This window comes from Lactuca virosa, chromosome 4, assembly GCF_052849685.1.
Source record: "Lactuca virosa cultivar CGN04683 chromosome 4, Lactuca_virosa_CGN04683_v6, whole genome shotgun sequence".
Taxonomy (NCBI): Eukaryota; Viridiplantae; Streptophyta; class Magnoliopsida; order Asterales; family Asteraceae; genus Lactuca; species Lactuca virosa.
Genome location: NC_136429.1, coordinates 219,645,424 through 219,665,401, shown reverse-complemented (window position 1 = coordinate 219,665,401; position 19,978 = coordinate 219,645,424).

The window sequence follows — 19,978 nt, the reverse complement described above, 5'->3', positions numbered from 1 at the left end:
ATCTTAGTTCAGAGTTCCTCGACTATCTTAGGGAATGTGGGATTGTCTCGCAATTGACACCTCCCAGGACACCGCAGTTGAATGGTGTAGCTGAGAGGCGTAATCGAACCTTGTTGAGTATGGTTCGTTCCATGATGAGTCGAGCTTCGCTACCAATCTCATTTTGGGGGTATGCCTTATAGACTGCCGCCCATATCCTTAATCTAGTTCCCACAAAGAAAGTTGCCAAAACTCCTCATGAGATGTGGACTGGTAAAGTACCCAAACTAGACCACATTAAGATTTGGGGTTGCGAGGCTTTCGTGAGACGCGAGACTCATGATAAGCTCGAACCTCGAAGTGAGAGGTGTATTTTCATCGGTTACCCACAGAAATCCTTTGGTTACCTCTTCTACAGACCTAGTAAGAATGTGGTCCTTGTAGCTAGGAGGGCTTTCTTTCGAGAGAGAGAGTTCATAAGCCAAGGAGACAGTGGGAGGCAAGTTGACCTTGAAGAAATTCAAGAGTCAAGTGGTGAAGGAACTTCAAACCCTAGCACTCAACTTGAGGAGGAAACTTCTGTTGAGCCAATTGACAAGTCTGTACCTCTGAGGCGTTCCACAAGGGTTAGGAATGCACCTAAGCATTACTATGGATTCCATATTACTGCGGAAGGTGATACACTTATCAGTGATGAGACACTGATAGGTCTGGATGAACCTACCAGTTACGCGGAAGCCATGGCAAGCCCTGAGTCAGCCAAATGGAAAGAGGCAATGGACAGCGAGATACAGTCCATGTATGACAATCAAGTTTGGAACTTGGTTGAGAATGTACCAGGTCGTAAGACTGTAGGGTGCAAATGGATCTTCAAGAAGAAGACCGACATGGATGGTAATGTACACACTTATAAGGCACGACTGGTTGCAAAGGGTTTCTCACAAACTCCGGGAGTTGATTATGATGAGACCTTTTCTCCAGTGGCCAAGATTAAGTCTATTAGGGTTCTGTTAGCCATAGCCGCATTTCATGACTATGAAATATGGCAAATGGATGTCAAAACCGCTTTCCTTAATGGAAAGTTGGCTGAGGATGTTTACATGAGTCAGCCAGAGGGTTTTGTCAACACAGAGTACCCTAATAGAGTGTGTAAGCTTGAGAAATCCATTTATGGGTTAAAGCAAGCACCTCGCAGATGGAATCTTTGCTTTGATGAGAAAGTCAAGGAATTTGGCTTTTCTAGGAGTGAAGATGAATATTGTGTATATGTCAAGGCTAGTGGGAGTATAGTTAGCTTTTTGGTATTGTATGTGGATGACATACTACTCATAGGAAATGACATCCCAACTCTGCAGGAAGTTAAGTCCTGGCTTGGGAAGTGTTTCTCTATGAAGGACCTAGGAGAAGCTGCCTATATTCTAGGGATAAGGATCTTGAGAGACCGGAGTAAAAGACTAATTGGACTTAGTCAGAGTACTTACTTGGATAAGGTGTTGAAGAGATTCGGCATGCAGGACTCCAGGAAAGGAGAGTTACCCATCCAGAGTAATGCCAGATTGAGTAAAACACAAAGCCCTAGTACTGAGGCTGAGATAGCAGAAATGAGTCGAATACCTTATGCTTCGGCTGTAGGATCGATCATGTATGTTATGACGTGTACTCGACCTGATGTAGCCTTTGCTTTGAGCATGGTTAGAAGGTATCAGGGGAACCCTGGCAAGGCACACTGGACTGTGGTAAAGAATATCCTCAAGTACCTACGGAGGACTAAGGACTGGGTCCTTACCCTCGGTGGCAGTGAAGACTTGAGAGTTGTAGGGTATAGTGATGCTAGCTTTCAGACTGATAGGGATAATTTCCGCTCTCAGTCAGGCTGGGTCTTTACCTTAAATGGAGGAGCAATTTCTTGGAAGAGTTCCAAGCAAGAGACAGTGGCTGATTCAACTTGTGAATCAGAGTATATAGCAGCTAGCGAGGCAGCAAAGGAGGCGATATGGCTGAAGAACTTCATTGGAGACCTTGGAATTGTACCAGCTATTAAAGAGCCAATGGAGTTGCCTTAGCCAAGGAACCAAGGGATCACGGGAGATCCAGACACATCGACAGAAAATACCATTTCATCAGACATCGAATAGAAGAAGGACTCCTCGTGGCAAAGAGGGTATCATCGGATGAGAATCCAGCAGATCCCCTCACGAAGGGACTGACTCGGGTTAAGCATCTCCAGCATGCTCGGAGCATAGGGCTGAAGGATGATATTAGATTTAGTAGTTAGATAACCTTGAAATTTGTAAAGTGTAATTGACATTAGATGATGAATAAAAGTTGTTTTATTTATGAGTAAAGTGTTGCTATCTCTTGTCGATCGTTTACTATATTTCTTTTGCATGTTTTGACTTCCAGAATAATTATGTTTGGTATATCATATTATTCGAACCTCCATAGTCGGTCATATGTCGGAAGTAGGTATGAATCAAGACTGTCATGATTGGTTGCAGAGGTCTAAGCTGTTGGACATGGCTACAACACTCATGAGTGCTCATAAGTTCTGAGCATTGGACTCAACCCACACTCACTGGAATCACTTCATGGAATTTATCTCGAGTGATCGTGAGACGGTAATATCATATAAGTCTTCAAACCTAGAGATATGATTGGTTACTTATGAGTTGGTTATACATTGATTGTACGTTAACGCATTGGTAACTCGATGTTATAAAACGTGCTTTTGTGTATAATTCAATGACTGGTAGAACAAACATATGAGTCGAAGTTTATCTGTTCCTTCTTGGATTAGAAGCTGATATCTAGGCCCCTCGATGATTTTGTTTTGACCTATGTACCGGGCCCGGTCAGAACTAAGTTTATGTGTTCAATTAAGTTCTTTGTCAAACAAATCGAAAATCGGGAAACAAACTGCTGGACAATAAGTAAGACATTGTTCCATGTATTTGTCCGGCTGATATCTAGAACAGAGGATTATATGATCACTTATCTTAAATGGTGTATCATCATCTTCTCAGTTCCGAGAGACCTTGAAAGAGCTACGATTGCCGATCGGTTCCTGAAGTATTGCAGTTATAGTTATTAGACTTATCCAAGTGGGAGACTGTTGGATAAGGTGTCTAAGTCCATAACTATTTCTGGTATGTACTTGACCCGACCCGGCATAGTCCATTTGGGTTGCATGGCATCATGCATTTGGATAGACTAAATGAGAGAAATAACACTTGTGGTTTATTAATATATTATAAGTTCTAATATATTAATAGTATTATTTAATTAGTATTGATCAAGAATTAATCTAGGATTAATTAAGTGATCAAAAGATGACTAATTAAATATATGGGTTGATCATGTAAATCATCCATAACTTGTATAGTGGGCTAAAAGGCTCCATGGATAATCAAGTTGGTTTAAACCCATTGAATGCTCCATGGAGGCTCCATGGGAGTTACAAACCCATGGGTCATGGAAATGAAGAGTCATGCCACATTAGGGTTTACATGGTGTAACCCTAGATGTGACACACTATATAAGCAACATGTTCTCCACCAAAATCGGCGACAATAAGAAACAAGAGGGCTAGGCCGATTTTAGAAGTGTGTATTCTCTCTAAAGTCATTCCAATTGCATTTGGTGTTGTGTGAAGCATTTGAGGCATCACACTTGGGGTGCTAGGCTCACAAGGTTTCAAGGATCATAATCAACAACAAGGTAAGTTATTCTATCTTTCATTCAAGTTAAAAATGTTCCCCATGTATGCTAGATAGGAATATAACCTTGGAATTCAACTTTGCATGATTATTAGACAAACATAGATCCAAGGTTATTAGGGTTGCATGTACACTTAGGAAGTGTTAGAATGCTCAAAACCCATCATTTTGTTCGGAAGGTCTTAAGGAAGACATGAGTTAAAATAAGTGTAGGGCTTCTCGTAACCTTTTCGTGGATAAAAGTGTTGGGTTTTGAGCATTCTAACACTCTTATGGTGTACATGCAACCCTATAAACCTTGGATCTATGTTTTCTCTATTATACATGCAAATATTAACTATTCCAAGGTTTCATCCTAACTAGCATATTATGAAGCACCTATACTACAAAGTTCTAGTTAGATGACATACCTTTTGATGTAGCTTGATGTCTTCAAGCTTTAAGAGCTTAGCCCCAATAGTGTGGAAGCCTCAAATGGAATCACAAATCACCAAAACACCTTGGAAGAACTTGAGAGAATATGTATGCACACTAAAATCGGCCCACACTTTTTTTCACACACTTGTGCCAATTTTGTGAGCCAAGGACCCCTTTATATATTATGGAGGATTAGGGTTACATCCATGTAAACCCTAATACCCATGACCTTTCATTTACATAGGATCCATGGGTTAAAAGCTCCATGGACCATCCATGAAAGCTTAGCCCAACCTAAATGAACTTGGCCCATTCCATATATATAAGAGTCCATATTTAATTAGTTCTTTTTGATCACTTAATTAATTCTAAATTAATTCTTGATCAATACTAATTAAATAATATGATTCCATATTAATATATTAGAACTTATAATATATTAATATAAATCATAAATATACTATTCTCAAAAGACTATCCATATAAATTGTGCCGGTGAAGTGCAACCCAAATGGACCATGCCGGGTCGGGTCAAGTACATACCAAATATAGTTATGGACTTAGACATTAATCCAACAGTCTTCCACTTGGATAAGTCTAAAACTATTATTGAGTATGACTTCAAAACCTAACTGGCAATCGTAGCTCTTAAAGCCGCTGTCGAACTCTGACCTTGTCAATGACTTGTCCATTAGATAAGGGATCATATATTCCTCCATTCTAGATATCATATGGACTGAGACATGGATTATAATCATTCTCTCTGTCCATTTGTTGTTTCCCGATTTTCGATTTATGATGACTGACTGATTGAACAAATCAAATCAGTCCTGGCTTGGCCAAGCACTCACATGTGTCATCGCTAAATCATCGAGGGGCCCACAAATATCGCTTTTATCCCGAAGGTAAAAGGAATGGATAAACTTCGACTCATATGGCTTGTTCTACTACTTGTTGAATCATACACAAAGGCACGTTTTATAACATCGAGTTACCAAATGCATTTTCGTGCAATCAATGTGTAACCAACTCATAGTAACAACTCATATCTCTAGGTTTGAAGAATATAAGATATTATCGTCTCATGATCACTCGTGATAAAATCCATGAAGTGATTCAAATGAGCGCGGGTTGAATCCAATACTCAGAACTTATGAGCACTCATGAGTGTTGTAGCGCCACTTTGTCCACCAACTTGGACCTCTACAAACCAACCCATGACAGTCTTGATTCATATCTACTTCCAACATATGACCGACTGTGGATGGTTTGAATAACTTAATCATTCAGGAAGAGCGACTTAGTTATTCTGGAAGTCAAAACATGCAAAGTGAGACACAAGAATAAATGAATCAAATATGGTATCAAACCCTATGAATATAAATAAACACTTTTATTTATCACCATACTGATTACTCATTATTCATTATTTCGGTTTTATCAACTTTATACTTGAATTAAAACCACTAGTTGTCCCATGCTCCAAGCATGTACACTTTGTTTTTCTTAAACAATAGCTTTGCCATACACCAAGTATGCACTCTATGTTTGTCTATGATCCTTACTTTGTGAAATAAACCAATTGAACATAATTTCAATGATTCTAATTTCACACTCCCAAATCCTTATCGAAAAATGTGAGAATTTCAAATTCCTATCATTTATCGAAATCTGTTTAGATTTTAAACTTATATGCACTGACCCTCCTGTAATGAATATGTACAAAGTCACAAATATTTGTCAACAGTCATTATAAGGTATTCCAATGGAGATCAACTCCATGGAAACTAAGTCTCATATTCAAAGTACATTGCTTTGGACATGCTTCTTGCATTAAGTTTTCTAATCTTACACAGATAACTTCCACCTATGGAGACAACTCCATATTCTCATTTTGACTATCACTTCTGAATAAGAGATGCCTCTTTTCAGAATATGTCAATATGGTCCTTCCAAAATTAGCACTATACTTCCAACTATCCCTGAGCAACCAATCTTTGGTAAACCTCAGATTGTCCTCGACAATTGCTTAATCATTTTAGTCATATCCAATTCTAGACCTTTTCCCTTTTTAATGCCTCTGGGCATTTGGAAAAATTTAGAAATGACAAATATTATAGCACATGCAATCGATCCTGTACCTAAAGCAAATGGTACACGATTCATGATGTCTCACATAAAGACATGATTCTAGACCAGTCTTTTGCTACAATATTTTTATTTGCCATGTTTTCAAAATTTGACTATGAAGAGGGATGCCGTAATCATAATCGAATTTTGAGAACGCAATATATAGAATTTCCTTAAGTTGAACCAATCCAACATGAAATTCATATATATATATATATATATATATATATATATATATATATATATATATATATATATATATATATATATATTCTTGACTAAAGATGATTAAGGTCTCAATCTAAGCCTTTAGAACTGAAATGAAGTATATCCTGTCCCTTAATTATAGCAAAACAACTTTTTCAATCTCTGCAGCCTCACGAATTGAAACTTTTGTTTTCTATAATTAACATTGCTAACTTGCAACACTAACAATAATTATCATGCTCCCACTAACATGATGATTATTAGCATAACACTTATGCTCCCACTAGCTTTGACATGTACTCAGAAATCAGTTGGACTTCTAGAAATCAATACTTTATTGACTTTCTTACCATAGTTCAGATTTCTGATACAAGATGCTTTGATAAAACTTTATCAAAATCATACACCTTTCCTTAGATAGCATGCATGTGTGTCTAAACAATTTCAGAACTATGAAAATAGATGACGTAATCATAGTCTCAATTGTTTAGACCTTTTGCCATCTGCTTCATATCTACTTGGTAGAAGTGTTTCCTCACCATCATTTTCATGAATCGGAGAGAAACCTTATGACCCTTAGATTTTATGGTGTATGTGTTCTTATCCATGTGAATCGTCAAAACCATAGTCACAAGACAAGGATAATGACAAATCCAAACTCATATGGACTGAACTTATGCAATCTTAACTTCTTGCCACGTGGCAGTATAGGGCCTGCCATTGCTTCCAAGTTGTTATGCAACCAATTGAGAACTTTCAGAACTCCTATGCAAAGCCAACTTTAACTGGAATGGGCACAGAATATGTCAACACGATAGGTTATAAACCTCAAGTCGTGTGCTAGTGAAGAACCTCAGGTTTTATTCTTGATTAGTTCTTGAAATTCTTTTTAGGATCTTTAAGACTCCCACTATCCTCTTGACATATAAGGCTATCTTGCCAAATATTCAAGAGATAGTGCGGATTCTTTATCAAGACAAACACTTCACACAATTGGCCTTAGTTGGTCTTTGTTTTATCCAAAACATCACAACTTACCAATTTCAAATGTACAAGAGTAGGACACTTTTACTCTTACATTTGACAAGTGTTTTAAACCTTTCTTTAAGATATGTCACTCAAGTTACAATCTTGGAGTATGACTCTAACAATTGTTTTGGAACGAAGTATGCCTCATCTTCCTGATCTAACCATTTCAACAATTCATGACTCCTCTTCTTAGTCATAAGAATGCACTAAGATGACATTTAGAGGACTAATTGTGATATGATTTCTAAATCATTAAGATGATCACAGACATGATACTAAAGTACTCTCCCATCTTTTTAGATTTGAGAAACTTTTATCTTTCTGCCTAATTTGATTCTTCCCATTCGTTTTGCCATACATTGAGACTTTTCCAATGTTTCAGAATTATACTTAAACTTGTAAGTATAACCATATTTACTAAACTTTAGTAAATCAAATAGTCTTAACGAGCTTTGTGGTGGACATGACCAGTGCACAAGAATATGTACTCGATCCCTTTAGTCCTTCACTTGACTCACACATCCATGTGAACAAGTAATTAGTCTTGATTTTCCAATGCTTGAAAGTTCTCATTCATCATACTATTCAACTTGCATGATTCCAAGTTTCGGTCCAATTGAAACTTGGGCGATGAGGAACTTTCCTGATTTGGTAAATTTAGACACTACCACAAATGAAAAAATCAAACCCATTTTCCAATATTGCTGTCAGTGGAATCATATAAGCAACAATTTTCCACAAATGTCATTGTAAGGATACTTCAAATAAATAAAATGACACAATTTTCTTTTATTTTAAAACTTTACGGAAAAACTTATCCTTACAATCCAAATGGAAAATTGTTGTTATCTATTCCTTAGCAATATATCATAACTTCTTAAGCAACTGCTCAAAATTCTGATGCGATCGAAATCCACCTTCGCGATCAGAATCAGCATATACTTCCTTTAAGATTTCTCTCTATTCTTTGATTCTTAAAACATCAACATGTGACCCAGTCACATCATGTAATGAGGATCTCAGAATAGAACTTAACAGAGTTAGATAATGGGCTCTACCTGATGTAGAGTCAAACTTATTGACTTTACCATCCTTAGGTAAATTTGGCAGCTTTGCAATCAACGCCCCTTCCTTTGGCAAAATAAACATATGGACCCTTTGGTAATGGGACTATCTCATACTTAGCCTTTCTCTTTACCATTTGGTCAACCGGGTTGACTATGGCCAATCCCTTTCCATTGGGAAGAGAATGCTTTTTCTGGATTTCCAGTGTCACCATTGTCACTATCCATAAAGTTTTTTGGAAGTTGATCTTCTAATCAAATTTGCTTTACTATCGTTCCAAATCATTGCTGATTCAGCAGCACCAAGCAAATAGATATGATCATCAAGGTTAATGTCATAGTCTGTTTCATAGTAGTCCCACAGGAACTCACTATGTGACTTAGAAAGTGATTGAACATCCAACTTTCTCAAGACTTTGACACCCAACTCTCCCGGCTTTTTAATATGTGACTTAATCTCTAAGATGTGATCACACATAGACCTTGCTTGCCATTAGGGCTTGAGTGACCTTGAACTTGTGGGTTAGGGCGAATAATTGGAGGAGGTGGAGGAAGAGAAGTATGACTTCCATGAGCCAAACTCGGGAAGTCATATTCATTAGGAAAGCTTGGTTTGGGAAGATCATTGTTGTCTAAACCAGACATCAACAATGGGAGAAATTCACGTAAAGTTGATTTAAGTCCTTAATATAACACCCAATATGATATATTAAGGCTAGGACCCAACAAACTATTTTATAACTTGGAAGAGGGATGTCGTAATCCAAGCTATAAAATATTTGAAGGTAGGTGAATGACGATTCACCAATTTCCACCAAGATAAACGAAATGTATTATTAGGTTTTAATTGGTTTTGAAACTCCTAGATTCTTTTGAGATTCATTGAACTTTTCAATGGCATGTTTCAATCTCGAGTGTGCCCTTCAGGTTTTGTGACTGGGATGCCGAGGATCACAAAACAAGGTGTGAAGTAACCATGCAAATATACTTGGTACCCTTAATATTTACCCCTCAATCGATGTGCCGGTTAACCACACACGCTCCAACGATATTATGATAAACATTAAGTTACCCTTTGCCTACCTTGTTAAGTCCAGGTTAGTATGTCGGTTAACCACACACGCTTCACTACCAGCTTAAACAAAGTGCAAAGTGTAATTTCATGGATTAGCACCTTATTCACATTTTCCTAAGTAACTAAGATTGGGAATTTATAAAAAGTTTAGTTACTTAGTATTTATCATTAATACTTTTAATGAAGGGAGAATTATAGTCCTTGTCCTACCTGTTCGGCTAACGACCCTCCACCAGTCAAGGAAGCGGTGGGTGAGAGTGGATACCCATTAAACTGCCATTTTATAGGCAGTAACCTTATACCCCCCTTATAGACCGGCTTCGTGAATGAGGCCTACTAATGGTAAGACGACTTGCTCTTATACATATAATATACTAAACTTTTAATATTATAATAGTATAAGGGTGTATTTTAGACATTTAAAATACTTGGTGGTTTAATCTATTAATTAAACTATACTCTTAATTTAATTAAATTTAAACCATGTCATTATGGAATTATTAATTCTCTTTTAATTAAACACTTTAATTATCTATTAATAAAGTCCATAAGAGTTAATTGAATTATTCAATAAAAACATCATAATTCCAATTATTAAATTCAAAATTAAAACCATTTAATTAATTGTTTAAGTTATGAACCCAAGAGTCTTAGAATTCAATTATTTTTTTTTATCATAAAAAAACTTTTTCCAAATTCCAAAACTTGACGGCAAGTTTTGTAACTCTTGAAAACTTTTGGATTCCATAACTTATGGAGTTAAATACTTGTTTTATGATGAAACTTTTCATGTTCCATAATTTAAGAACAAGTTATGGAATTCTTTAAAACATTAAGACCAAGTTTTGTATCTCCATAAAAAACTTTGAATCAATTTTTTTTAAAAACCTTTTCATATCCATAACTAATGGAGGTTTCAAAAAACTCTTTAGATCAAACTTTTAAAACTAATAAAATAATCATATCATTTTATCTTTTACTAAATTTGACCTAATTCAACTTATATAGCACATGATTCAAATTTTACAAATAATTAGTTTTTCACAAAAACAAGTAATTATCTTAAAATTTGACAAACATCATGTTTTTTTTCCTTTTTTTTCCAACTTGCAAATAAAACATTTGGATCAATATAACATAAAACAACTCATGGCTCTGATACCACTGTTGGGTTTTGAGCATTCTAACACTCTTATGGTGTACATGCAACCCTATAAACCTTGGATCTCTGTTTTCTCTATTATACATGCAAATATTAACTATTCCAAGGTTTCATCCCAACTAGCATATTATGAAGCACCTATACTACAAAGTTCTAGTTAGATGACATACCTTTTGATGTAGCTTGATGTCTTCAAGCTTTAAGAGCTTAGCCCCAATAGTGTGGAAGCCTCAAATGGAATCACATATCACCAAAACACCTTGGAAGAACTTGAGAGAATATGTATGCACACTAAAATCGGCCCACACTTTTTTCACACACATGTCCCAATTTTGTGAGCCAATGACCCCTTTATATATTATGGAGGATTAGGGTTACATCCATGTAAACCCTAATACCCATGACCTTTCATTTACATAGGATCCATGGGTTAAAAGCTCCATGGACCATCCATGAAAGCTTAGCCCAAACTAAATGAACTTGGCCCATTCCATATATATAAGAGTCCATATTTAATTAGTTCTTTTTGATCACTTAATTAATTTTAAATTAATTCTTGATCAATACTAATTAAATAATATGATTCCATATTAATATATTAGAACTTATAATATATTAATATAAATCATAAATATACTATTCTCAAAAGACTATCCATATAAATTGTGTCGGTGAAGTGCAACCCAAATGGACCATGCCGGGTCGGGTCAAGTACATACCAAATATAGTTATGGACTTAGACATTAATCCAACAAAAAGGATCGTCGAAAACGGATTTATAACGAAGAAGTTATGGCCTTCGGAAGTTTAGTGGTTTCAGGCTTAGTCGAGTACGCTGGGCGTACACAAAGAGTACGCTGGACGTACTAGTGAAGAAGGCAGTACGCTGGGCGTACTTTGGAGTACGTTGGGCGTACTGACCAGGATGGTCGCGAATGTTCTTCGGAGTACGCTGGGCGTACCATATGTACGTTGGGCGTACATAAATCAGACTGAACCCTATTTTAGGGTCTTGGACCCTATTTAAGCTCCTTATCTCATAACCTAACCCTAATATCTTCAGCCTCCACCCTCTAAACCCTAGAAATCGACCCTTAGCCCTCATTTGAGTGATTTTGGAGCTTGGATGGCCTTTAGAGGAGTATTTTGGTGTTTTTGAAGAAGAAGGTGTTTAGAGAAGAAGCAAGATATTGAAGAGAGCTTGTAGATCCAGAGGTTTTACATCATTTCCAACCTATTAAAGGTATAAAGTTTTCATCTTGGTGCTTATACATCATAGATCTAGGTTGTCATGGATATTGTCCCTTTTGGTTTTAAGAATGGATTTTTATGGTGCAAATCCGTTTCTGGACTTAGGGTTGCCACCCATGAAGCTATTTGAGTCCCTTGAGCAGTAAAGTTGCAATCTTTAAGGCCCATTTGCATCCATGCAAGAGATCTAGCCATTTCCATGAAGATAGTTGTTATTTTTACAAGTTTGATCTCATTTGGTGGGGTGCAAGCCACCAAGTGATCAACTTTATTGGTTCAGAAGGATTATTAGACTCAGATTTGTAGTTTGGAAGTTGTGTCTTAAGGGATGAAGTAGTTTTGTAGAAAATGGCTTATCAGGGGAGTACGCTGGGCGTACACGCCAGTACGCGCAGCGTACAAGCCATGCAAGTTGTACGCGCAACGTACAGAAGAGTATGCTCAATGTACGCTCAGTCAGTGGACTTTTGTTATTGGGCCTTGGTTTGGGCCAAGTTTTGGACATAGTGGTAATGGGCTGTGATGGGCCTTTAGAAGTCAGTTAAGGGCCTAAAGATTAGTGGGCTTGGAAGGAAAGCCCATTTGAAGAGTTGCGCCCAATTCAGAAAATTGGGCCATTTGGGGACTTAATGGGCCTTAGTGAGGACTAGAAAGGATTGGGCCTAGGTCATGGCGCAAAATAGATCATAGGGGTAAAATGGTCATTTTACCCATGGGAGAGTTATCAGTTTTTGACTAAATGTTTTTTTGGTCATTATAGCCGGGGAGTAGTTGGAGCAGCAGACGGTGTCACCTTTGCACGAGTTTTTCAACAGTCAGTTGAGAGGTGAGTTTTCCTCTAGTAGGAATGGGTCTAAGGCACCAATGCCGGCCCGTTTAAGTAGTAGAGTATGCCGGGGTGAGCCCGATGCCAGGGTTAGCCCGATGCAGTTTATACGTTTCCGGACTTCGGTCCGATGTCGGGGCGGTCCCGAGAAGTAGTTAAGTATGCTTGATGTCTTTGTGATTCATGCATGTATATGTGTTATGTGTCTAGGACTCCGGTGCGATGTCGGGAAAGCCCGATGCAGTATATGCGATTATATTATATGTTAGGTGTTAAGTGTTCCGTGGTAAGCCCGATGCTGGGGCAAGCCCGATGTATGTTAGTCATTATGCCATGTATTACGTACTTTGGGGCAAGCCCGATGTATGCTAGTTTATGTGTTATATGTTATTTGTTTCGGGCTTCTGTCCGATGTCGGGGCAATCGCGATGCAGATTATGTGATTATGTTATGTGTTTATGATACATATTATGCTGTGTGTGTGCCGGGGTGAGCCCGATGCCCAATGTGGTCGGATACCGGGGTGAGCCCGATGTCGGGCAGGAGTCCGATGTCGGGTAAGCCGATGTCGGGATTCGTCCCGATGCAGTTGGGAGTAGTCCCAGAGTGATGTGATTGTTATATGTTATGTGTATGGTATGTGGTAGTTTGGGGGAGCTCACTAAGCTTCGTGCTTACGGTTTTTAGTTTTTGTTTTAGGTGCTTAAGTTTTCAAAAGAGGAGCTCGGGAAGATTGCAATGCACACACCATTTGTTCAGCCTGGGATGTTTATACTCTGATATATTTGACAGATGTTATTATGTTCTTGAGATATATGATTTATGATTTTATATGTTAAAAGATAATTATGGTTTTATTTATGATTTAAAACGAAATTTTTGGACCGTGTTTTTGGGAGGTTTCATCTGGCCATGAACTGCACTCACTCATGAAACTTCCACCAACCCTACAGCACTCATGTATGCTAATCATACATAACATTGGATCCTATATACAGTCGAATACTCGATTCTAACCTAAGCCCTTCATAAAACAAGAACAGGAAATAAGGATAAACCATTTTGAAATATTTTTCCTTAGTTTGAGACTGGATTCACACGAAAGTTGCTCCAATTCACTCAAACCAAGGCTCTGATACCAACTTGTAACTTCCCAAAAATTTAAAAAATTTAAAACATTTCAAAACAACCCTTTTGTCTAATAGAAGTGTTACAAAACCATTATTTCAAAACATTATTTAAAATTAGAGTCTCCCAAGATCCAATTAGTTGTAAAACCAAGGATGTGTACGATCACGCCTTCGCCTTGCCACGATCCACTGAAGTACCTGAAACCATAAACAAAAACTATAAGCACGAAGCTTAGTGAGTTCCCCCAAAATACCAACATATGAATTAGGTCCGCAGCTAAAAGACTAGATTACCCCTGAGCCCATAGTATGAGTTTGGCTTTCCTATCGGACCCATAGCTCATATATGGCTTGCTCCTGAGCCCACAACATAAGTATGGCTTACCCTCGGGCCCATAGCTTATGTCTGGCTTGCTCCCTGGTTCAATCAGTCATTAGATTAGAATACAAATGTTTGGCCCTTAGTACGAGTATGGCATACCAACCGGTCCTCAGCTCTTATGTAGAATGCTACTGAGCCCTCAGTATGAGTCTAGCATGCCGCACTCGGGCCTCAACTCATATATGGAATGCTCCAATACCCTTAAGCTCTCAGTACGAGTGTGACATACCACCTGATCCTCAGCTCATATCTGGAATGCATCTGAGCCCTCAGTATGAGTCTGGCATGCCGCACCCGGCCCTCAGCTCATATTTGGAATGCTCCAATAGCCTTAAGCCCTTAGTACGAGTCTGGCATACCACCCGGTCCTCAGCTCGTATCTGGAATGCATCTGAGCCCTCAGTATGTGTCTGGCATAACCCACCCGACCCTTAGCTCATATCTGGAATGCTTCAGGGTTTGTTGGCTATAGAACGAAGCAATACAACCTCAACCCATCACAATATGTCTCCAAATAACAACATATACAAATAATCATGTGTACATAATCATAGGTAGTCCTACCGATCTACCAGACCAACATATCAATAACTTGCATAATCATGCATATCTATTCCATACTCAGCATATCAACACATATCAGATTATCAAACCAATGGGCCGGCGTTGGTGCCTTCGACCTGTAAGTACAGTGAGGAAAGCTCACCTAGGACTGCCGAATCTCACAGAAAGAATCACTGGTTGCTAGCTCACAAGAATCCCCGCGCTATCAATCATAAGTTAAACATCCATCAATAAGTGGATCTGACCCACACTAAGTGTCCAAACTAGGGTAATAGACCTTTTTACCCTCTTCAAAACTTGGCCCTAAAGCCAAGGACCAATTCAACAATCCAAAAGGCCAAAACATGGCGCAAAACATCCCAAGGTCAACCCTGGTCAAACTTCTAGTCAAAGTCAATGTCATCAACCCATGTTGACCAAACATGTCATGTTGCCCATTGGACACCACGTGTTCTTCCATCATCTAGTTAATCGGGAAAACCCCAGCCAACACGCCATGATTTCCCGAGATATAACAACTTAATACAAAAAGCTGTTTTCTGTGATACCAAGAGCTCCATAAGCTTAAAAGTGCAAGGGCTTAACCAATAAGCAGACAATCCATAAAGATAAAGTCACACAACATTCATCTGACTTCCTTGAGTTGGAAAACAATGTAAAGTTGCCAACTTTATGTTCATGCATGTCTAAACGAAGCTCTTAAGCTTAAAAATGACTTAATAATTGACTTAATGCATGCATGACACCAAAACCCTCATAAAGCTTGCACCTTTATGCTCAAGGATACCAAAACAAAATCAGATATGAAAGGACAAACCCTTAAACGACCTAACTCATCTATTAACGCAAAAGGGACCAAAAGCACAACAAACTAACTATGAAGAGATCTAAACATATACCAGACAAGATGCAAATTTGATACCTCAAACCTTCCCCACAAGATGATGATTCTGGATCCAAAGCCTTGTCCCCAAGAAAAGCAACTTCAAGATCTCCTTTTCCTTCACAAAGACCAAAAATTAGCACCAATAACTTCTTACTAGCTCAAGAACACCACCAAGAGACTTAAAGATTGATTTTAGGCTTTTAGTGACAATAGAGGCTGGTAAGGAGGCCAGCCATAAGGAATTAAGGCCTTTATATATGGTGCAAAACCCTAAAAATTAGGGTTTTCTCCACGAGCCGCCAACACGTTGTGTTATGGCACAAACATGTCGTGTTGTCCTTGATGAGAGCCACATTTTTTTTCTAATCTAGATACGCCGTGTTGGTGCCTCCAACACACCGTGTTGAATCCTCAGAAGGTGATATACCCAAAGTTGCTCCTCAAATTTCTGGGTGTTACATATTGATAAATTTTAATTGTAGGTTCATCATAATGACTATGAATATAATTAAAAGTTACACTTAAAATAAATAAGCGTATCTTAACTTACAAAGTAATCTAATGAAAACTGGGGACTACGTGGGCATAGCTCTGACCTGGGAGCTTCCACTAGATAGCTACTACTGGTCAGGTACATTACGGGGTTGTAACGCTTCGCCAGCTACCAGGAAACTAAGGGAAAATGGGCTACAGGAGGGAGAACCGAGAGATAGAGGTTGTAGGGGTGAGATTTGGGGAGCATATCTGGACGACTATTTATAGGGAAATTTTTTTATTTCCACATCGCGCATCTAAAATGTACAACGTTGATTTGGTCGGAAGTGGTGACTTGTCGCTTTCTTATGGTGTCACGTGTCACGATTTGGGTGGAGCGTCAGTGCACGTCATGCATGATGTCTGTGCGCGCGGTTGTGCGCAGAAATTTCTGATTTCTTAGAAAATCCATATATTCTTCATACGAGCTCAATTTTCGATGGATTTTATATCTAAGTGTAGCTATTGATGAGATGCAAAACTTTCTTTTAGACTCCGTCAACAAATTTTGAATTTATTTTTAAAGTTATAATTTACAAACTTAGATAGTTAAATTTTGTGTAAAAATTATAACTCTCTCATACGATATTCATTCTCCACTGTCTTTATATTGACGGATAGGTATGGACAAGATCTTCAACTCTTGTTTAAATTGTTTTTGATAAGAATCGACTGAAATCAATTTTGGTTTCTGAAGCGTATACTTCTACGCTGAAACTTTGAAAAATCATAACTTCCTCTTACGAAGTCAGATTTTAACGTTCTCTATATTCTCATTCTCGGTTCAATCACTACTACGGCTTTCATTTAGATTGATTAGGCTAATAAGAAACCTATACCCGATTCATTTTTTACAATACTTAATGAACGTGAAACCTCAGAAGATCATAACTACTTCACTCGAAGTTGGATTTTAGAATTCCTTATATGTATGAATTCCCTATCACATACACTATAACTTTGGTTAAGGTTATTTATCCTAAATAACCTTTTATCAAAAAGTCGTTTTAAACGCTTGATATTTCTTGATTCACTAGCCCCAATCTACGGGCGTTACACAAGTATTTAGATATGGTAAGAAGAAGTGAAAAAGTCATAGCAGCTGGCTTGCAAGCTGTTGGGGACTAGAGAAGATAAGTACCCAAAAATTTCAAGTAAAGAAATGGGTTATGAGAAAAGAGATAAAATGATTATGGATCGGGTGATGAAGTGGTAATACTGAAACAAGATAAGTATGATGTGTATATAGTGTATGGGCGCTTTAGACACGTGGTGCTTAGTGTCATTCAGTTGAGCCATTAAGTTGTCTGAGGATCAAGTGGTTGAGAAAGAGAAATGATAGCATGGTAAGTTAATAAGACTATAACATGTAAAATATAGAATAGTTGTGAGCTAGGGAATGGAATGGTGATATTGAATGTAGATAATTTTGGTGTGTATGTAGTGTATGACACTGGAGACACATTGCACTTACTGAGGTTCAGTGGAACCATTCAACTACCTGGGAACCGAGTAGTAGACTAAAAAAGGATATAGAAAAATTATGAATCATGCAATGTAATGGTGAGGTCGAATCTATATACGTGTAGTGTGCATACAGTGTATGGCCGCTACAGACATATTACACTTATGGTGATTCAATAAAACCATTAAGCTACCTGAGGATTGAGTGGTAGGACAAGAAGATTAACATGGTACTTGGAAGAAAATGACATGACTAGATTGAGACTTGGAGTCTCGGTAATAAATGAAAGAAAGATGATAAAGTTTACGGCATTAGCACCAACAGACTGTGAGAAAAGAGTTATAGTATGTAACACCCGTAGATTAGATCCAGTCAATTTGAATACTATAAACATTAGAATTGAAATTTTGATGGAATATTAATTAAGATAAATCATATTAAATAGAGTTACAGTATATGTGACAAGGATTCCGTACATATAAAGAATGCCTAAATCTCACTTCGTGAGAGGAAGTTATGATTTTTTTAATATCTCAACGTAGTAGTATATGACTCAGAAATCCAAATCAAGATCGGTCGATCTTTAGGAAGAATAATCTAAACGAGATTTGAAGATCTTGTCAACACCTATTTGTCAATATAAAGACAGTTGAGAACAAATATCATATGAGGGAGTTATGAATTTTTAACGAACTTTAACAGTCTAAGCCTGTTAAAATTACAACTTCAAAAATAAATCAAAATTAGCCAACAGAGTCTAAATGAAATTTGTATATCTTGTCGATAGCTACGCGTGAATATAAAACTCGTCGAGAATAGAGCTTGTATGAAAAAGATATGAATTTTTCTAAGAAACAGAAATTCCTCGCGTGCGTCCGCACGCACAGACAACTTATGCGACGCGCACTGTCACTCCACCCAGAATGAGATACATGGCACTACGCACAAAACGACATGTTATGACTTCTGACCAAATGTGCAGCATGCAGGGAACATATGCATGGTGCACACTTCAATTTCGTCTATAAATACCCTGCAGTGCCTCATTCGAATTCTACAACACTCCTACATTTCACTGGATTTTAGTCAAACGCTTCATTATTTTTAAGTATCTGGCGAAGCCCTACGGTCCCTAACTCCAAAGAGCCCGATATATTGAAGCCAGCAGACCGGAGTTCTGCCGATACAATTCCTGAACATTTGTCTAGGGAATCTCTGTAAGTTAAATTACACTCAATGTTATGTTAGTGTAATTTATATTTATATTCATAAGTCTTTGTTATGAATCCATAAATAAGATTTATCATTAATTCCAAGTCATTATACTGATTGATCTACTTACGGGGATGATGTATAGGCTGGATTTAGTGAGGTGTTTAAAGTGGGATTTCCAAACAGTTATACTATGTATATGAAACAGACACTACCTCCGATATGATCCTACCTGGTTGTTCCTTACTTGATAGATTTTCATGTAGACATTGGGATTAGTGAGGAATCTTGACTATCATTAATCGCCAAGAATATTAGACTAAAACATAGTGACATTCATATCTAGATCACTGAAAGATCTTGTATGCCCAAGAGTCATTATAGAATGATATTGCTAATAATATATGATCCTATAGGGTCACACCATATAGCAAGTTACCGTCAACTGATTATTTATTAGTATAATTTGATTATTAATAAATATATCAGCACTTGTATTTAATTGGAAAATTATTATTTCATAGAAATGATATTTTACTAATTAGGAATTTATTATTAGTTGAAATAATATTTATTGGAGAAATAACAACATATTAAATATATCATAAAGTACGATTATTTATAAGTTATATTTATATCTTAATAAACTAGTTCAATTTATATAAAAGATAGTTTTATATAAAATAAGCTAGTTACAATTTATATAAAAAATAGTTTTATATAAAATACGATATTTATATATAACTAGTTATATATATATATATATATATATATATATATATATATATATATTTATTTATATATATATATATATATATATATATATATATATATATATGTTGGGAATTCTTTATAAAAATGATTGATTTTTATATATATATAAGATGTATATTTATATAAAATAGCCATGAGGCAACTTTTGTCCTCTTTTGTGCATGCTTTTCTAGAA